At 36.4% G+C, this 21,112-nt stretch overlaps 1 pseudogene across 1 annotated transcript; it reads right to left on the reverse strand.

Moving 5' to 3' along the window:
* Positions 1-9,512: 9,512 nt before the first annotated feature.
* LOC145588474 (protein DETOXIFICATION 12-like) lies at positions 9,513-16,182 on the reverse strand (annotated as a pseudogene). The gene is made up of 7 exons (XR_014101602.1): positions 15,929-16,182; positions 11,072-11,616; positions 10,884-10,970; positions 10,726-10,782; positions 10,384-10,622; positions 10,010-10,215; positions 9,513-9,889 (listed from the first exon to the last, which is right to left on the reverse strand). The product of XR_014101602.1 is annotated as a protein DETOXIFICATION 12-like (transcript).
* Between the last annotated feature and the right edge of the window lie 4,930 nt (positions 16,183-21,112).

Raw genomic sequence — 21,112 nt, forward strand, 5'->3', positions numbered from 1 at the left:
TTTTATTGCTTAGTGACATTCTAGGGTTTGTTATTAATCTTGTTAGTATCATGCCTAGGATCTTGCTATTTTTATTATGCTTTAATATTAACATGAGCATGATTATGATTATAATGATTAGAATTTATGATGATTATGAATATAATTTTATTGTCATGATAATTATGATTATTTGTTATGTTGCTTGATGTTTATTTATTGCTTGATCACACCTTTTATGCATGTTTAAAGGGAATTAATACTTGTAATCACGCATAATAAGATAATTAATAATCTTTTTAGGGTTAAATATGATTATAATTCAAGTGATCACCAATAATAGTTTATTTGTGCATTAATATTCAACAAACATAGATAAACAGGTTTAGGGTAAAACCTATTGATTGCATGTTAGTCAAAAAAGCGCACATGAATACGATCTGAATAAAGTAGAGGCCTATTATTAGGGAAGGTTCAATCTCTTTTAGGTTGGATTTGTACATTCATCCCTGAACCCTTATTTGGTTCAAGACCTTATGAAGTTGACGATCTCTTGGATCGTTAAGGGGTGTAACCTTCACCCTGTGAATGGTTTACAAGTTCCTAAAACTTGTTGGCGACTCTTTTGCTCTATCTTCTTCCCTTTTGGACGCCACCGTACTTTAGTGTATGATCACAGTGGGGTTCAAGCTAGGGGTTAAAGCTTGAAATTATTCCCTACACTTAGGTTCATGGATGAGTCGGTTCTTTCCGTCATTTAAGTAGGGGGTACAGTCTATTCCTAATTTTTTCATATCCTTCCATCTACGTCATCTTTCTTCACATAATAACCTTCATTCTTCCTACCTTCTTCCATCTATGCATGTTGAATAGAGTTGAGTCAAATAATTAACAATGAATATTCCTAATTTCCCTTTCCACAGTACTAGGTCAAGGAGAGAAGGGCGATTAATCAAGGACAACACCTTTGTTCAGTTCTTACTTTTTGATAAACCGATTAGTTAAAAGAGAAAAGCTAAGAAGATAATGGTAACTCAAGAAGAAGTCAACGAACTTAGGAATCAATTAACTACCGTGACTGAGACATTGAAGGCTTTAACCCTCAAAATCGATGACCCTATGAAGCAACAACAGATGGACCTCATGCAAGAAAGTTTGAGCAAATTGTCTAGTGACTACAAGTTTCAAGGCATTAGTTCACAAGGGGTCTCGGTGGACAAGGATATTCTTCCTCGGAAGTTCAATGCCAACGACATCCCAAAATTCAAGGAAACAGATAACCCTTATCTTCACTTAAGAGCCTTTGAAACTATAATGAACATTAAAGGGATTTATAAGAAAGTCTTTCATTCCTTGTTTTCCTTATCTCTTGAAACCGTTTGCCAACAATGGTTCTTCTCCCTTGATAAAGAGAAAACCTCTACCTGGGAATCGATAGTAAACGCTTTCATTGATAGGTATAAATGCAATATCCACGTCGAAACCGGTTATAGACAACTCGAGATGCTAAGACAAAAAGAGAATGAAGACTTTACTTCTTTCTTCAATAAGTGGAGGGAAACTTCCGCTAAGATGATTAAGGTGCCCTCCGAAAAAGAATCTGTGAGGATGTTCATCAAAAACTTACAAGAAAAGTATTCAAAGAATTTAAAATATCAACACAACTTGAATACTTTCAAGGCCGTTTATGACATCGGAATCGAGATCGAAGACGACCTCGCAAAGCAAAAAGCTATCAACAATAGTAACCACGGTGCTGGAAAGGAAAGAAGAACAAAAATCCTTCTTCTTCCGAAAACGCCCCCTCTAGTAACAATGTTAGTACCTATGATCTCAGTGATGTTTTAGCCATCGATAACCAAGGACCTAAGAAGCAACTAAGGAAAGACTTCACCCCCATTGGGATGAGCTACGATGCTGCCTTCGATCGACTCCATGCTAAGGAACTCATTACTCCCATTGGACCTATTCAAGATCCCGCACCTGAAAAGAGATTGCCTAGTTGGAATCCATATGAACAGTGCAAGTACCATCAAGGTATGGGTCATGCTACTGAGAGCTGTTAGAAGCTAAAGGAGGCTATCCAACATTTGATTGATAATAACAAGCTTCCCATGCCTCTAGTTAACAAGAAGAGCGAGTGATGATAAAGCAAACGACACAAGACAAGAGGCGAGCTTCAACGACAAGATTTCGTGACCTCTTTTTCTATTCTTTATTTACCCTTTCCCTAATAAGTCTAGCATAGGCACCTTTCTTTTCCCTTAGATTAATTTTTTAGTTTCTTTCTTTTCCCCTTTTAATAAAATGAGCATTTATTTCTTTTCATATGATCATTTCATTACATTGCATTAAATAATAAAAAATTAAAAAAAAAAATCCATGTCAAACTAAGCACAAGGTATACCAATGATTTGAGGCACCCTTTGTAGCCACATCATATGACCTTTCACCTTTCTAATTCACAATCCTTTCTTCATAAACCACTTTGAGCCTTGTCTAACGATAAACTTGTCTTTCTTCAACCCACATCTACCTAACTTTGGGATGGGATGGTGCGCAACTTATGCAATTTTCAATTTCACAAAAAGCTTGAGTGATTCAAAAGATTAAAATAATAAAAATAAGCAATAAATAAAAGTGTACAAAAGGGCAAGTGTTCCAATGTCTTTGATATGAAAATGTCTTTGATATGAACACGTCTCAGATTGCGTCTCTTATCGAGTGCTCGGTACCGTGCCTGAGAAACATGAATGCCAAGTGAGTGATAGACCGCATGATCGAGATTTCCCACATTTATAAAAATAAGATAAATGTTAAAGCAAAAGAGAAAAGAGAGCTAAAAAAAGAGTTAAAAGCCTCAAGCATAAAAAAATATAAAGATTCAAAAGCAAGGTTGCACACCTTGGGGGCTTATCTAGGGTCTTGAGCCTTTATCCCCTTCTTTTATAACCTTTAGCCTAACCACGTTATAACCCTTAAAAAGACCTTTTTGAGGTATACACACTTGTGCGAGGTTCGGCTAGAGCTACGTTCGGCCTGATTCCTAACGGATACGTAGGCAACCTCACATCGAGGTGTGGCCGTAATAAACATGCATTCATATTCATATTCACATTCACACACTCACACCATGATCATATCAAGGGATCTCCTATGCTCACCCCTATCTACTTAGATCTAGACTTGGGAGCTTGATCCTTACATCATTAGCCTACCTAGCCTAAAAGTCACCACCATTTGACTATTTTCAATATATTTTCCCACACACTTAGCCCTTGCGGCTAACTTTAGTATCACTATCACATACATCACAGATACATGACCAAATATACTTTCTCTTAGGAACCCTTTGTCATGAAATCTTAACATAACGTAGAAGCATGCCCTTCGTCATAACAAAATCACTCATCAAAAAGTATGAAGTACTTAGCCTCCGCGCCTAAGTTACCTAAATACTTTCATCATGGAGTCAATAATTGAGATAGCATAGGATGAATTAATCCATTGCAAAACATTTGATTAAGCTTATTCAACATGCACCTTCAAAAACTTCGATTCTTTTTCATGTCTTTCTTTTTCGGGAGAAAGTTGGTACCCTCCACAAAAATGACGGAAAATTTTTGCTTTTTTGCATCTTCGAGTCGCACGATCACATTACATTGCACACACGAATCATGCACGTTGAGTCATAACACCTTGATTTGAGTCTAACACATGTGTCAAACGATTTGAGTCAAGTCAACCTCGAGTCAGTCAATCACAGTAAGTCAAGTTCATACCTTGAGTCACGACAAGTCAATGAGTCAATCAACACTAAATCTTAGGTCAACCCTAAGATAAATAATTAAAGAAAGATAAGCAAAGTCCTATAGTCAAAGATATAAATGAAGGTGCATCCCAGCAAGCGAGGACATTCTCGGATTTTTTCGGAAAAAAACCGCGAATATGACATAGAGATTCCTCCAAGATAAGAGGAGTTACATTGATTGGTAAATTAGAGATGGAGAGCTTTAATTTACAAAAGATTTGAGCGGATTTGGTTAAAAGGAAACGACCAAGTTCAAAGTTCGGAGCGAAACCGAGCAACAGCGGCAGCAAGAGCAGAATAGGGAAGACCCGACTCCGGCGCCAAGTGATAACTTCTAGCGTCTGGAAGCAGGTTTCAGCTCCTGGCGCTAGATCCCAGCGTCTGGCGACAGAGCCAATTCTTGGCGCTAGAGATATTTCAGCAACGACAGAGATCGAAGCCTCTTAGGACGATTATTTCGACATTGTACATCAATTTTGGGTTCCTTGGTACGCCAGTTAGCCCCTACAAGCAATTTGACATGATTGAGTAGTCGATTTGATTACAACCGCAAATAAGTGATCGACCTGACGAAAGATCGTCTCACTTAGCTTAAAGCGCCTAAACATTGGCTCATCACAAAGGCACCGACATACTGGTTCTGAAGCACCGACGTAATGGTTCACAGCACCGACATACTGGTTTACAAGTAGCAGAAGCGCCAATGGACCGGTTAAAGCAGAGTTCAAGCGAGCTTTAATGATCAACAAGTGTTGGTCTTCAGTAGTTTTCTTCGGAATATTATCGCAACAACTGAGGATGACTTCAAGTAAAGTTATTTTCGACAGCGTTCGCTAAGATTGTGGAAGTTGTCACCAAATATTTGAGAAAATAGCACGAGATGGGCGGTCTTCGATGACATTCGCTGAGTTTGTGGACGTTGTCATCAAATATTTGAGAAGATAGCACGAGATGTGCGGTCTTCGACGACATTCGCTGAGATTGTGGACGTTGTCATCCAAGATTTGAGAAGATAGCACAAGATGGGCGGTCTTCGACGACATCCGCTGAGATTGTGGACCTTGTCATCCAAGATTTGAGAAGATGGCACAAGATGGGCAGTCTTCGACGGCATTCGCTAAGATTGTGGAGGTTGTCACCAAGATTTGAGAATGACGGTTCGTGATGAGGCGGTCTTCGACGACTTTTGCTATGATTGGAAAGGTTATCACTATGATTCAAGAAAAGGCTCGAGATGTAGCAACATTGATCGTCGGCGTTCCCTAGATTGCGGAAGATCGTCAAAACAAGCAGCAAGATGACGTTCCATAGATTGTGGAAGGTTATCACAACAAATACAACAGCAATGCAACAGCAACAAATCGGTTACCCTCTAGAAACGTGTGCTCGACGGTGCAAGATACACGTTTCTTAACTCTTTTATCTGTTTTAACTAATGCTAGTTTGCAGGTATCGGCGTTAAAAGAATGATTTAGGATCGCAAAACGTTCTGAATCATTCTCCGTCCTTATCGATACTTTGACTTTTGTTTTCGAAACTTGCGTTTCTCCAAACTCAGTCAAAGTGGGGGCTTCTGTAGACACCCATTTGTGTCTCCCCAAAACCAAACCCAGTAATGAGTACCTTTCATGTTGAATCATAATCGAATCAAGTGAAAGTGTGGAAAGTCCAGTGTTGCGGATAGTTTTTAATTCTTTTCTTTCTCTTTGTTTTTGAAAACCTATTTTAAGGAAACAGCCAATCCAATTTGGTTTGGTCCATGGCAAGGGTCCAATAATGGTGTAGTTAGATGGGATTGAAAAGAGCTTTCCAACGATATATTATAAGCCCAATTCCGATGAATAATGAGGAAGTTATGGTCAAATTACTAAACTGGGTCCGGTTTGATTTTTATATGCGGCCCAATGATCTAGAGGAGGGCCTAATATTGATTTATCATTCCTAATGCAATTAGATTTGATTTTAGTTTTCTAGATTCTTCTAGAAGGTTCTTTTTATTTATAATTTAATTAGCATTGATAAATTGACTTTGGTTGACTTTTTAGAGTTTTAATCAAAATAAAAGGATGTTTTTAAGGAAAATACGATTTTGCCCTTCTGTACGGCTAAATTTTATCAAAATTAAGAAAACGCGTGAAACTGATTATTAGCGCCTGACGACAAGCATTAGCGCCTGGCGCTAAGGCTTGGCGCCTGACGCTAACCTTCAGCACTTGGCGCTAATGTCCAACGTCTGGCGCTAATGTCTGGCGTCTGGCGCCAATGCTGTTTTATTCTTTTCGAAACTCTGATTTGTTTTTCTATTCATCTGGCTGATTTTCTCTATAAATAGCCTCCTAAAACCTTCGTTTTCCATCATAAAAAAAAAATCATCAATTCTTATCAATTATCATCAACAACAGTTATTTTTCTTATTCTCTCTAGTTTTCAAGATCTCTTCTCTCTCTAGCCTTTTGCATAAAAAATTCCGCATTCACAAGATCTAGAAACACCTATCCAAGTTCGAAGTTGCCTTCGCCCTAGACGTGAAAGGTTTTGATTTTTGAGGGTTTGGTCCCTAATCTCTATTTCAATTATTTAATTTAATTGTTTTGTTTTATATTTTCCTTGAAGTTACTAATGCGTGTATTTTGTTATTAGAAAGAGATACGAGGCATCCAAGTAAGTGCTTTAATTGATTTATTGATATTATGATATAGAAATTAAATCATGTTTAAATTGTTATTATGATTCCTAGTGTCATGTTAGGGTGTTTTGATCTTCCTAGTATCATGTTTAGGGAAAAGACTATAATTTCTAATATCAAATATGATAATTGTGATGCTTCCTATTTTCTTCCTAATATGCATGTTAGTATCATGTTAGGGCTAAAGCTTTGATTTTTATTGCTTAGTGACATGCTAGGGTTTGTTATTAATCTTGTTAGTATCATACCTAGGATCTTGCAATTATTATGCTTTATTGTTAACATGATTATGATTTTTATTATTACTATGATTATGATTATTTTAATTATTTATGACTGTTATTATGTTGCTTGATATTTATTTTTATTGCCTGATCACGCTTTTTATGCATGTTTAAAGGGAATTTGTACTTGTAATCACGCTTAATAAGATAATTAATAATCTTGTTTAGGGTTAATTCGATTATAATTCAAGTGATCGCCAATAATAGATTTATTTGTGCATTAATGTTCAACCAACATAGATAAACAGGTTTAGGGTTAAACCTATTGATTGCATGTTAGTCAGAAAGCGCACATGAATACGATCAGAATAAAGTAGAGGTCTATTATTAGGGAAGGTTCAATCTCTTTTAGGTTGGATTTGTACCTTCATCCCTGAACTTCCAGTCATGGTTCCAGACCTATTGGAGTTGACGATCTCTTGGATCGTTAAGGGTGTAAACTTCACCCCGTGAACGGTTTACAAGTTCCTAAAACTTGTTGGCGACTCTTTTGCTCTAGCTTCTTTCCCTTTGGACGCCACCGTACTTTAGTGTATGATCACAGTGGGGTTCAAGTTTGGGGTAATGCTTGAAATATTCCCTACACTCTCCTTTTTGCAGTTGTCCTAGGGAGTCTTCTCTGAAAAAAAAAAAAAAAAAAGGTTGAAACTCTAGAAAGAGGTTGAAAAGACTCCAGTACCAAACTCTCCAATATTTTACAAGGGTGGTATAAGTGGTTGAGTTGATGGTTGGGGTTGTGAGTCTTGGATAAACACTTCAGTTGGGGCTTGGTACTCAGGGACTTGGGTAGTATCAGCTTGGTCAATTTGTTGAGGTTGCCATGGGGTTGGGAAGATGTTGAACCAAGACTCTAGTGCATTAAACCTCCCTCTCCCAGTTTTTGTCCTTCCACCTCTCCCTCTCCTAGTTTCATTCCATATCCCTCCCTCAATCCTATCTTGTGTTTCATTCTCTCTCTCAATCCCAGCTTGTGTTTCATTCTCTCTCTGAATCTCAGTTTGTGTTATAATCTCTCTCTCAATCTCATTTTGTGTTTCAATCTCTCTTTAAATCTCAGTTTATATTTCAATGTCTATCTCAATCTCAATTTGTGTTTGTGTCCTAGTTTCTCCCCTTCCTCTACCAGACCCTCTCCCTCTACCCCTTCCTCTAGAAGTCCCTCTCCCCCTACCCCTTCCTGTCCCTCTACCCCTTCTTTTCCCTCTCACTCTCTCTATCTCCATCTTTTCCTGTAGTCTTTGTTCAAGTTCAGGCCAAGTTTCTTCTGGATCATAACTTAGAACATCAGTTTCAACTACTTGTTTAATACCTAACCCATGAACATGCTTATCAAATTCAGCCTTAGACACCACTTCAACTTCAATTACATCAAGGACTTTCTTCTTCCTAGGAGAAAGTTTTTTCCTAGCAGTAGCAGTAGCCTTAGACACCACTTCAGCTTGGTCAGGTTCAACAATTAGATGCTTTCCCTTAACAAGTAATCTAGCTGCTGCAACAACCTTCGTGTCCTTAAGACCATCCCCAACCCATATATAAATCTCTTTCTTATCAGGCAAGTTCACAACCATTTTCATCAAATCACTATCACTCTCAAGACTCACATGTTTCATTTTGTACACATAATTAAATGTGGGATTTTAGGGTGTTTCAACATTGCTTTCATTTGCTTTTTCCCAATACTCCACAATAAGCTCTATCAAATTCACCTTATCTGTATCATCAACCAAGACAGACACATCTTTACCCCTATATTGAAACTGTAGCACTATTTTTCATCCATTCTGCAACAACAACACAAATGAACAACATATAATCACTACTTAGGTAAGAATTATACCCTACACAGAAAGCACATCAAACAAACAAAGACAACAAATTTTACAACACAATCATGCAATTCTAAGACATAAATCAGTAACAATGTCAACTCCAGCAATTAAGATTGTCAACATGCAATAACTCACAATCAAGCATTCAAACATTGATTATTAAAACCTAAAAACACAGCACAATATAATGTGAAGCAAAATTCGACATATACCAGACTTCAATTGACACTATTAGCAGTGTCAAGCTTCAAAATTAAAGATCGAACTTTGTTCACTAACAAACAATCATCGACGAAATTTCACCCAAAAACCAATCGCAATTCCTCGCAAATTGTATCCTAGAATTTCGAGCAAAATTCCCCAAAAATCACCCTCAATTATACCCTTTAACACAGAAAAATTTCTAAAATGAAAATACCCAAACCCAGAAATATCCAGCCCTAATTTTTTCACAATGATTTCAACCTAAACTAATTCCTCACTCTCTCTCTTTCGATGTGCGAACTAAAGAAATGGAAGAAGATGGAACGACTTAACACCCAGACTTCAATTCTGATTAGACATAAGTGGGTGGATGGGATATAAATGGGGGTAATTTGGGCATTTCATGTTTATTTTTTTAAAATAGCCTTAACCATGGTTAGAGTGAGGATTAAGAGTTTACCATTAGCTTAACATAATAAATTGAGGTTTACCATAGTCATTTAAAAATTTTAGTGTTTATCATTAAGAAAAGTAATAAGTTAGGGTTTACCATTGAGAATTTCCCTATCATGTAAAGCAAGTATTTTGTAGCAGTTCCTCTTAAGTCTTTAATCTTTTAATACATAGAACTTGAGTTTCCCATGTTGGTTGTTCAATGTCCAATGAGTTGCAAAAATGTTTGATTAATCATATGAAGTAGGAAGTTCCTATAAGGACTAGTTAAAATTTTCCTTTTGTATGAAGTATAATTTTCAAGAATGTTGCATTTTTCATCCTTTTCTCAACCAAATAACTCTTCCAATTTCTGATTCCTGAAATATCTCACTTACTACATTTATTTTTTTACGTGAACTGAACAAACAACTACGGCTTATTTAATTCAACTTATTTTTGCTCATCTGAACTTATTTTTTCTGATCTAATCTGGTCTGAAAACTTATTTTTTCTGATCTGAACTTATTTTTTCTAAGATAAGTAAAAATAAGGTGAACTAAACAAGGCCTAAGGCTCCTCAAGATTAGTTTATCAATGGCCTCTGTTCTCCATTGCTAACTCCTGAACTTTCTTCCGCTACTCTCTTTCTTGCTTTCCTTGCCTGTAAAATAACCAACAGTACAACTTTTATCAAAATATAAGGTTGATCCGAAATTTCTACAGAAATTGTGATCTGAAGAGCAAGAATGCAATAGGCAGAAGATGTATTAGCAAGACGAACCTCCTCTTCCCAGTTGGTACGACTCGTTATAATAGACAAAAGGACTACCTGTGTCATAGCACCAATCATAACTCCCATCCAAAGGCCTCTACCTCTCATTTGCATCCAGAAACCCAATGTAACAGATATCGGAATTCCAACAAGATAGTATGCTGCAAGATTCGCGTATGTCCCTAAATGTTGCCATCCACACCCTCTAGCTACACCTGAAGGTTGAAATAATAACAACAGTTAGTCCAGCAGTGTGTAGCATAATTGGAAGATAACATCAGTAATGGAATGAATTTATGAATGAAATCCTTATGATAATCTTATACAGTCATTTTTTAGTAAAGTCAGTTGACTGTTGACAGCTAAAATTTGTAAATTGATACCTGAAAGTACTGCCTGTATACTATCGAATATAACATTAGCACAAATCAAAGGTGCCATAGTGAAGACATAATCTACAACTTGCTTCTCATTGCTGAAGCAATATCCGAAAACTCTTCGAGTAGCAAAAAGGATTGAGCTAACAATCAAACCATTGGTAATTCCCATCACAACTACTCCACAGGCTGCTACGCGAGCAGCTTGTGGGTTTCCTGCTCCAAGCTCATTAGCAATTCTCGTGCTGTAATATTCACACACAAAGAGAAGATTATTACTCTAAGTTGGACTTTAAATTCTATGTTACACTAAAGAGTATGCTCAAGAACTTTTGGTCTGAAACACACCTTGCAGCTGCTGCAATTCCATAAGGTATAGCAAACAACGTGGAAATCATTGTCAGGCTTGTAACCAATAGATCAGCAAGAGTTATTTTTACTTGATGATATTAAAAAGTTACGTGAACTAAAATTGTGCTGAGTTTATAGAGAACATAGAACAATACCACACAGAGAGAACAGAAGTCTCGAGTTCTGGATTTGGTAGAAATCCTGATAACAAAATTAGCAGCTCAAACGACCACCACTCTAAGCTATAATCATGAAGATGAAATCATAATTAACAGATTAGTTCATTATACTTAAAAAAAAAAACATCAGTACACAAGATTTTAAGAGATAAAAAGGAGCTTACCAAATCATTGCAGCAGAAGGAATAGCAAATCGGAAAAACAATCCAATTCCATGGAACATTTCCATGGAGAGTGGAGAACGAGTAGCTGCACACGATGGAGAGAACATCATAAACAATGCCAGAAAAATGGCATTCAACCAATTTGATATACCCATTGCCATAGCACCACCGATATTTTTTAGCCCAAACTTGTGTACCAAAGCCCAGCAAAGGGGTATATGCAGGCAGAGAGTACAACAGGAACTTACTAACATGGGCACGACCAAACTTTGAGATTGGAAGTATCGAACCAAGGGCTGAAACACGGCGTAAGAAATGAGAGTAGGCACAAGATAAGTCATGAATCTTCCTGCTTCGTGTGAAATAGAAGGATCTTGGCCTATGGAAACGAGAATATCCTCCATATAAATCCATATGACAGAGAGGGGGATGCTGAATAAAGTGAGAGATATAATGGCAGTGTATGTTTGAGTTCCTAGTTTCTTGTATTGTTGTGCTCCATAAGATTGCCCGCTTAAAGTCTCTAATGCACCTGCCATCCCTAACTATGATCGAACAAGCGCAAATATGTTAGAATTTACTAATTTCTGATATGCTACTAACATAACTTCAAATTTTACAAGACTTTAGATATTAGCAAATTAATTTACATTCGTAGATATCATTGTTATACATTATAATTACAAAATGTGAGGAACCATAGTTTAGTAAAGATGATCAAGCATTACATTTTGAGATGTAAAATCAGTACAAATTTTGGTTAAAACTGGAAAAAAAAAAAAAAATTATTAAAAACCATATAGCCAATTTATTATGATTAATTGAACAGAAAGAAGTTGCCATCAAAAGAAAATTTAATAAAAAGCAGTAAGATTGAAAGCAAGGCAATATCATCAATTCAGGAATTTGTCAATAAATATTTGGAAAAATTGTCACCATTAATCCCAATTTTGCCTCGTCCGCCAATATTAATCTCAACTTTTGTTTATCCCATATCACTCCCAACTTTATACTCTATTAATTTTTATCACCCTCAACCGGTCATCTAACTTGATGTAGCAGGTTACATGTACACGTCCAAACAAAATTAAGGAAAAAAAAAAACTAAAATTAAAAAAAAGCCCAACTACCAAACCCAGCCCCTAAACCATCCTGGAAAACACCCCACCCCCGTAAACACCTCCCGCTGAGCCGAAATACGGCGCCCAGTCCCTCCACCGCCTTCGAAACCCACCCCTTTCCCTTCCCCGACCCTCGATTTCATCCCTTTCCCCGTCGATTTCACCCCCTTCCCTGCAGATTTCGCCTCCACCTTCCTTTCCCTTCGAATTCCGCCCCTTTCCCCGTCGAATTTCGCCCCTTTCCCCTAACCATTCAGCCCCTTCGAAAATCGTCGACAATCAGCCACAAAATGGGCCACAAACGTCCGAAATCAACCGGTTTAGGGTTTAAATCAACCATTCAGCCCCAACATCGGCCGATTTCATCCATTAGTGGACAATTTTGGTGGTCTATTTTAGGGAGGGGTTTTGTTTTTTTGGTAGGGAAACGGTCGTAGAGTTGTGATGGGTTTTCCGGTAGTGGTGGACTAGGAAGGGAGTGCGTGTGGTGGCTGGCTGCGCTGGGCTGCGTGTGGAGAGGGTGTGCGACTGTGCGTTGGTGGTGGTGGTGTGGTGGTGGAGGTTGAGCAGCTGTTGGGTTAGTTTTAGGAAAAAATCTAATTCACAAATATTAACTTGATAAAAATGCTTATAACAAGACTTGAACTCAAGACTAACAAGTCTTAATTTAAGAGTCTTACCATCTTAGCCATTTATTAATTGTGTTTTTTTATCCAACAAAATTATAGTTAACTTAGATAAGTTAATTTTTGTCTTATTGTACTATTTGTTTTCTTTATGTAATGATTCAGTTTGACAACAAAAAAAAGTTTATAGCAACACTTAAACTCAAAACCAACAAGTCTTACTATCTAAACAGTCGAATTTAATTAGCAAATTAAACAAGTACAAACTAGCAACCCGCTCGGGCCACCACTAGTTTATATACTTTAAAATGAAGAAATATTGTCGCAATTGATCTTCCTAAATTCATTTTGATATACAAGTACATTGCAAGTATCATTTAAAAGTTCAACTTTTCATACTTACTACACTTACTAAATAATTTATGAATTAATTATTATTTGTCAAAGACTCAAAGTCACTAAAAATTCAACTTTTCATACTTATTACAGTTACTAAAATTGTAAGCAAATACTTAAATACACAAGAGTTCATTTATACTCAAATTTTTAAGAATAACTAGCAAAATATTCCGTAAAGTGAATAGTGGATAAGATATTAAGATTTGAACTAGTAACATTTGCGTCATGCTGGCTCTAATACCAAGTTAAAAAAACCATCTCAACTAAAAAAATTTAAGCTAATGGTTAACACTTAAGAATATGTTTTATAGTAGATTTTTTTTTTTTGTCAATACATCATAATAGTACCATAATAACCTCCCTTGAAAGGTTCCATGGAAGAATTGAGGGGTAATGTTAAAGGAGGCGGCGACGAAGTAAATGGGCAAGAACATACGAGAAGTAAGCAAGTGAACCGTACTACAGATGCTGCTAGCTTGAGGCCCCCCCCCCCCTATGAGCTCTCACTATCACGACCATCTAAATCACGGCAATGTTGTCGATCTCGCGGAGCCCAAATATCGGTTTCGGAACCGACAGAGGCGAGGCTCCATTATCTCAACCTCCAAGAAGGATTACGAAGTGTTAGCCCGTGGGAAATCCATCCATTATTTCAACCCAAGGTCAGGTTCTTACCTAGTGGTAAAGGCAGTGAAGTCTCCGATAGTAGAACGAGCTAACTCAAATTCAAGCTTTGAAAAAGGCATGGGAAGCCAAGAAGAGACACATGAGGTTATAGATGGGACAAAGGGGAAGTGTTTTGCAGATATCCCAAACAGAATTTCAAGTGATGCTGAGCGAAAGGAAAAGGTCCACTCTTCTATGAAAGTCATTACTGTCTCGTCTAGTATATCTACTACAAGCTCCAACAATCTCCATTTCCAATGCAAGTCCAACGAAAATTCAAGGAGGATAAGTCGACATTCAGCTAGAAAGAAGGCTCCTCGACATTGAAAGGAGGGACAGAGAAGAAGGACAGTCCCGAGTAGTGTTGTCCCTACCATCTCTACTAATTTGTTTTCTTGTTGCAGGTCCCATATTGGCAAGAACAGGAAGAATGTTAACCCCCCATAGCTGATCCCCCAATCGACCTAAAAAAGTTTGTTTCAAATGTAAGTTAGGGTACTTGTATTTCTAGTGTAACGTCTTTGAGTCAGAGTCATGAACTTGCATCTCAGTATTGTAAGTCTGCTAGTGTCGTATCCATATCCACGAAATGGAAATATATACCAGATGTAATGGGTATTTAAGTTTCTTGTAACTAAAAAAAAAAGAAAAAAAAGGTTACCATGATAACAATAGAATATTTTAGATTAAATTTATTTAATAACTAGTTTTGTGCCCCGTGCGATGCCCGGGTTGTTTATTGAATTGTAAGATAATTTTTTAATTTATATATCAAATTTTAAAATACATCATTGATATAAATTACTTAGGAATTGGATGTGCTTTTGTGACGATTTGTTATCTAATAGGCATATAATGGCTAATAATAATGTTGGTGGAAATGTTCGATTTAATACACTAAAAAAAATAACAAAAAATAAATTAAATGAAATAAATGTTCAAAGCCCGTTGGGTTGATCCGAACCTAAAACTTTGGGCAAGAGTTGAACATTTCTTGACTCATAACCTGAAGTGACCCAATTCAAGATGACTCGTGATCTGACCCTAATTGATGGGTCTACATAATAATAAAACTCTATTAAATTGTAAAGTACTCATATTATTTTAGCCAATTAGTATACATTATAAATGGATGTTTTACGCTTTGAACTATATTATAATTATAATCCAACTCTAAACTAACAATTTTATCCTAAAATTCTATCTGAATAGAACTCTAAACTAAATTTTTTTATCTTGTAAAGTCTATTTAAGTCTATCTTATGTGGCGCGACACTTGGCGAAAAGTTGGAACGCCAAATGTCGCTACCTTGTGACCTGCCTAAAAGTTTAGCTTTATATACTTCCCCCGTTTTCTTATACTTGCAACAGTTTGACTTTTACACTATTTATGTACACCACTTTGACTAGTTTTGACGATTTATACCTAAGAAAAAATATAGTCATGTGGGATCTTGTTAGATTCGTCTCGGTTTATACTATTTTAATATCTAACATTTATAATTTTTACATATTGATAATTAAAGATATAAACGATTGAAATAATGCATCGACAAGCGTGAAAAGAGAAGTGTTGCAAGTAAATAAAAACAGAGGAAGTATTAGTTATATGATATGATATCTTTATTTAAAGAGGTTTGGTATGAACAGATTTTATCCTAAGGCTGAAATTTACCAATTGATAATCTGACATCCACAATTTATTCATTTAAATTATCCAAAGTTCATTGTTTAACTTTTTATTCACCTCCTAAACAAGTAAACATATGACAGACATAAATTGTATTTGGAGATAAAACGCAAAAATACTCTATTTTTTTGGGTAAAAAAAGTCAAAAAGGTAAGGTAGTGCGGGAACATAATTTTAATCAACAGTTAATTGATCATCCACTAGCGATTTGAGTGATTATGGACACTTTTTTCCACCTTTTATTAAAAATTCATGATAATTTCCTGATAAAAATTTAACAAATTCAGAATAATTAAATTCCCTTATATAAAAAAATTTAAAATCAGAGTAAAAAAAGATCGATCAGAAGAGATACCAAGAGGCTGAATCCGGTGACCGCGGCAAGAGATACAGCAAGAGCAGTGCTAGAGAGGTAAAGCGGGCCGAGATGACCGACCATCATCAACGTAACGACTTGAATCATGTACTGTGACATTAACACCGCCACCATTGGACCAGCCACCCAACTCACTCTTATCATTTCCTCTAATACTTCTTTCCATCTTGTATTTTTTCTATCTCATCATCTCTTCCTTTTTCTTTTTCCTTCAATAACAACCCTTCTTCCATCTTTTTCTTCTTTTTCAACTATAGAATATGATTATGTTTGAATGGTTGAGTCTCTTCAATTTATTGATTTTCAACCACTACTAGTAAGTTTTATTGATTTTATGTAATAGGCTATGGTACCCACTAACACACGTTTCATGCATGCTAAGTTTAAAATAAAGGTTATTTGATTTATTTGATTTTAATTTTTTTGTTTTAAAAGGTGGATATGATCTTGTATGAATGGGTATTTACACGTTGGTCAATGATGGTTGGCTCTTTGCTCCCATCGTTGTTTTCAAAAAAATAAAAAATAAAAAAAGAAATAAGAGTTTTTTTAAGCTATACCCTCTTGTTGAGTTTCAAAGGTGTGCTCATTTTTTTTTTTCAAAATTACAAGTTATGCCCTCTAACATAAGTTATTTAATCAATCGTACCCCATGATGTAAATTCGACGTTAGTAATTGTAAATAAATAGGAAGTAATAAGAAGCTTGTGAGAAAAAAAAAATAAATAAGAAATACACTGAGAGTTTGACATATCAATGGTTGCTTGAAGAAGAAATAGATGTGATCAATGGGCGGGCCACAGGGCCATACTGGGTTCGAACCGGGCAAAGGTAAAAAAAAATACCCACTTATCGGGTCGGGCCGAGCCAAATTTCGGTCGAAAAATGTGTGTCCAAACCCGCTAAACTAAACGGACCAAGCGGGCTTTTCGGGCCGAGCCAAAAAAAACAACGAAAATTGCATAAAATTGTTTTCCCAAGCCCGTCCAAAATTTTTAAAAATCGAGCCGGGCCGGAAAAAGTTATCCAAAGCCCGTCCAAAATCTTGGGCTCAACTTGATCACTTCTAAGAAGAAAGAAGAAAAAGTAGATGAGAAAATGTGAAGGAAAAAAAAAATGTTAAACGTTAACCTATTTATATAACTCTAACTTAATTTGGATGTGAAATTTCTCTCCAAAGTGCGGTAATAAATTGTTAACACAACTTGAACTAGTTGGATTAACGTTATAAGGTACGGTTGAAAAAACACCTCAAGTTCTAGTATACATCTTGTACTTTTGAAAAAGCATGGGCACAACTTAGAAACTCTATAACCACGGGGCATAGCTTAGAAAAACTTAAAAAAAAAAAAAAAAAAAAAAAAAAGAAAAAAAAAAGTTGGCTAAGTAATAAATACTCCCTCCATTTTTAAATACTTGCTCCACTTTCCTTTTTCGGCCGTTTTTAAATACTTGCTCCATTTCCTTATCTGGAAATTTTTTACAATATTTAATTCATTTCTACCACCTAGTGGACCCAACAAATATCATATTTTATTCATTTCATATTCTCTCACCTCCAATTTCTCCACTACTTTTGCTTTTTACAATTTTTTATTCTTCCACCAACCCCACTAACTCTATATTTTATTACTTTCTCTAATTTTTCTAAAACTCCGCGCATAGTAAAATGGAGCAAGTATTTAAAAGCGGAGGGAGTACTCATTAATGTCTCAATCAAATCTTAAATTTCCAACTAAGTTTTTTTTTTTTTTTTTTTGGACGGGAAATTTCCAACTAAGTTGGTACAGCAGTTGTTAAAAAATAAAAAATAAAAAGTGGTAGAGTAAAACAGAGTACTCTTTAATTCATTTTGTTTGTTCTATTTGCTCTATTTACATTTTTTAAGATATGTCTTAAAACATAAACATATCTAATTTTATATTAGAATATGAAGTAAGCTTAAACCTAACCTTGAGAACAACTCCTGTCATAACGGATGCAAAAAAGAACAAATATTGAATGTAAAATTCACAAGAAAAACATACAAATTTACGTGGTTCACCAACCATGCGTTGGCTTCGTCCACAAGTAGGTGAGAATAATAGTTTTATTGAACTAAGAGAATACAAATTACAAATTTAGAAATGATTTGAAACTAATCACATAAAATTGATTGATTATCTCTCGCATTTACAATGCTATCTCTCTTAGAACTCGCATATGAGAAATACACAAAGGACTACTCAATAACATTCACCACTGCTACGAATAACCCTAGGGGGTATATATAGCACTTCAAAATAATATCGATACATAGAACCGCGGAAAAACGCTGACCACCTTAACATTAAATTGCCGCTACTTGCACTTCCTGTCACGAGCAACTTCTTGTGTTGCACGTGCCCTAGCTCTCGCTCGACCCAGCCGCACCTAAATACCTCTGCGAGTTATAGCCCACTTGCCTGGGAGCTATAGCGGGCTATAGCTCCACTTTCGTCACAATCTTCAAGCTTGCCAACAACTTATCGAGCTACCCCGAGAGTGCTTGCTAGTCCAAGACCCAAAATAATATTAAAGGCATATTTCTTACAACTCTAATGGTTGTAACTAGAGACTTGCTTGCAATTTTCCAAAGTCTTACCTTGATCACCGGAGCCAAAAATTTTACATCAGAAAGTACCAAAATTTTAGAGATTGATATATTGATATAACTAAAATTTTGAAGTTGATTGAGAAAGTTAAGCTCATTTAAATAGCAAGTCACACTACAAGAAAAAAGTCATTTCCAACGAAAAAATTCCATCAGAAAACCCGTTTTCGACATAATTTCCGTAGGAACCGGTTGTCAGAAAAGGTTTTGTTGAAAAAACAACCATTTTCGTCAGAAACATTTGTCTGATGGAACACCCAACCGGTAGCAAAGAAAACAACGATAAGTCTTACCATTCATAGTCTAACCCAAACCCGATATTAGGACTGTTTGGAACCAGGCCGAAGTGTGATCCTGATATGTTTAGTTTATATAGTGTTTTATCCCCGTCCCGCGGTCATTATTAGTAGTGTTTTTGGCTCTTTCGGGCCACTTTTATTACTAATTTGTGTGTTATAGTGTTTTCGTAGTTTTAGTTGTATTTTACAGGAAATTGCACTCTTGGAGCATTTTCCCGGGCCTTATTGGATCGACTACGGAAGCTAGAAGGACACGACCACTTTTGGAGCCCAAGATCGGTGAGAGCCGGTGACTAAGGGCTCGGTAATTTGGATCACGAGGCATTTGGACCATGTATTCGAGACCCGAGAGGAAATATGGATTGGGCCGAGAAATCTAGCCCAATCGAAGTCCAAGCCTCGAAGATGAAGACCGGGCCCGATCGGGCAAGCATACGCCCGATCGGGCGGCTGCGTGCATTAGTGCCCTCAAGGAAAAGGCGCGCCCGATCGGGTGAGCTAAGCTCGATCGGGCGCGGCGCATCAGAAGGAGCATAGTAAAAAAGGCGGGCCCGATCGGGCGGCCCTTCGCCCGATCGGGCGCGTGTTTTTCCTAGAGTCTGATTAAGTTTAGTTAGATTCTTGTTTTAGGAGAAGTTTTAAATACGTTTTTGTACGGAATAATTACTTACCTCTTTCTCTTAGACTTTCTCTCTCTACTTAGTATTTTCTCTCTCTTAAATTCTCTCTAAACTTTTGTTCTTAATTCTTTCATTAATTCCAGATTTATTTTGGTAACGATTTCTCTTCCTTTAATCTTAGTTATTTATTTTATTCCTTTCATCATGATTATCGTGAGAAGGGCGGTGGACAGAAATGGCCTTGTTGTACCTCACTCTCGTCTTCAATGGGGTCTGCTCTTTTTTTTTTTTTTTTTATTACTTTGATTAGTTTAGTTTTTAATATGTGTGAGTAGTTTAATTTCTAGGGTTTATGGGGATCTAATAAATAATATGAAGGGGTAAATTATTGTTGTTGATTATCAATGCTATATTAATTTCCTATTGATTGATTTAATGCTCTGTGACTAGATTAGGCCTATCTTTTATGCATGAGTTTGACAATATTGATTCAAGAATCGAGAGATGAGAATTAATGTTTAGGTCTAGTTTCAGTAGGCAAGTTAATTTATAAATGGTTAAGTCAAGATTCGAGAGATGAGATTTAATACCGGTAAATTAATTGTGTGATTGTAATACGTAGCGAGAGCCCTTTACAATCTGGTTAATTGATGCATTGATGATTGACTATTATTGATTATTGGTATTGCATGATGATTTCTTATTGGATTGTTTTAATGTTTTACAATTGCGGCTTGTAAAAGTATAGCAATATTAAATTGATGAATCGAGCAGATGTTAATTTGATATTTAAGGCTATTTTCAATAAGAACTTAGATCTAGTAAATTGCGAGAGCCTGTTAGATCTATGTTGATTAATAAATTGCGAGAGCCTATTAATCATGTTATTTATGCCATGTCAATGATTGATTATTATGTTTTACCCTGGAGTATTATTTATTGGTGAACCTATGCCCTAGATCCTTTTATATATTGTTTTCTCCCTATTCCTATTCTTTGTAGTTTAGTTTCTTGCTTAATTATAAATATTGGTTACTTAAATAATTTAGATTATAATAATTAATTAGGAGTAAAAAGACTAGTTTCCCTGTGGAGATTGACCCTACTTCCCTATCTACCTTAGTTAGTGATTTAGGTAATTATTTTTTATTAGGGGATACGACTTTACCCTGTCAGATCCCACTGTTGGGACTTTCATAAGGCAACCTGACGCAGAGATAAGGAGAAAGTGGAATCCGCAGATGTAGTGACCTTTGTGAAATATATACCTGCCAGTTTCTTTATGAGTTTAGGGGCAGCGATCTCACTAGGGTTACTCATAAGGTCAGTCTCCACAGTCCTATTAAAAAAACTAAGAGCACCATCAAAGGCCGGTCCTGGACTAACAATACCAAAATTGTGAAGAAACATAGCCTGAAGACTAGAACACTGCAGACGCAACGCAAGGAAAGCATAGTGCCGAACATCACCCGCCGAATAGACACCCAAACCACCATAAGCAAAAGGTAAGGTGGAAAGTCGTCATTGTCAATCACAAAAAGCAGGCCCCGAAGCAGTTACAATGCGCTCCAAAGAAGCCCAAAGGGCCACATTAAAAGAAATCTGTGCCATT

The sequence above is a fragment of the Chenopodium album genome, chromosome 1 (genome assembly GCF_948465745.1).
Source record: "Chenopodium album chromosome 1, dcCheAlbu1.1, whole genome shotgun sequence".
In the NCBI taxonomy this organism is placed as follows: domain Eukaryota; kingdom Viridiplantae; phylum Streptophyta; class Magnoliopsida; order Caryophyllales; family Amaranthaceae; genus Chenopodium; species Chenopodium album.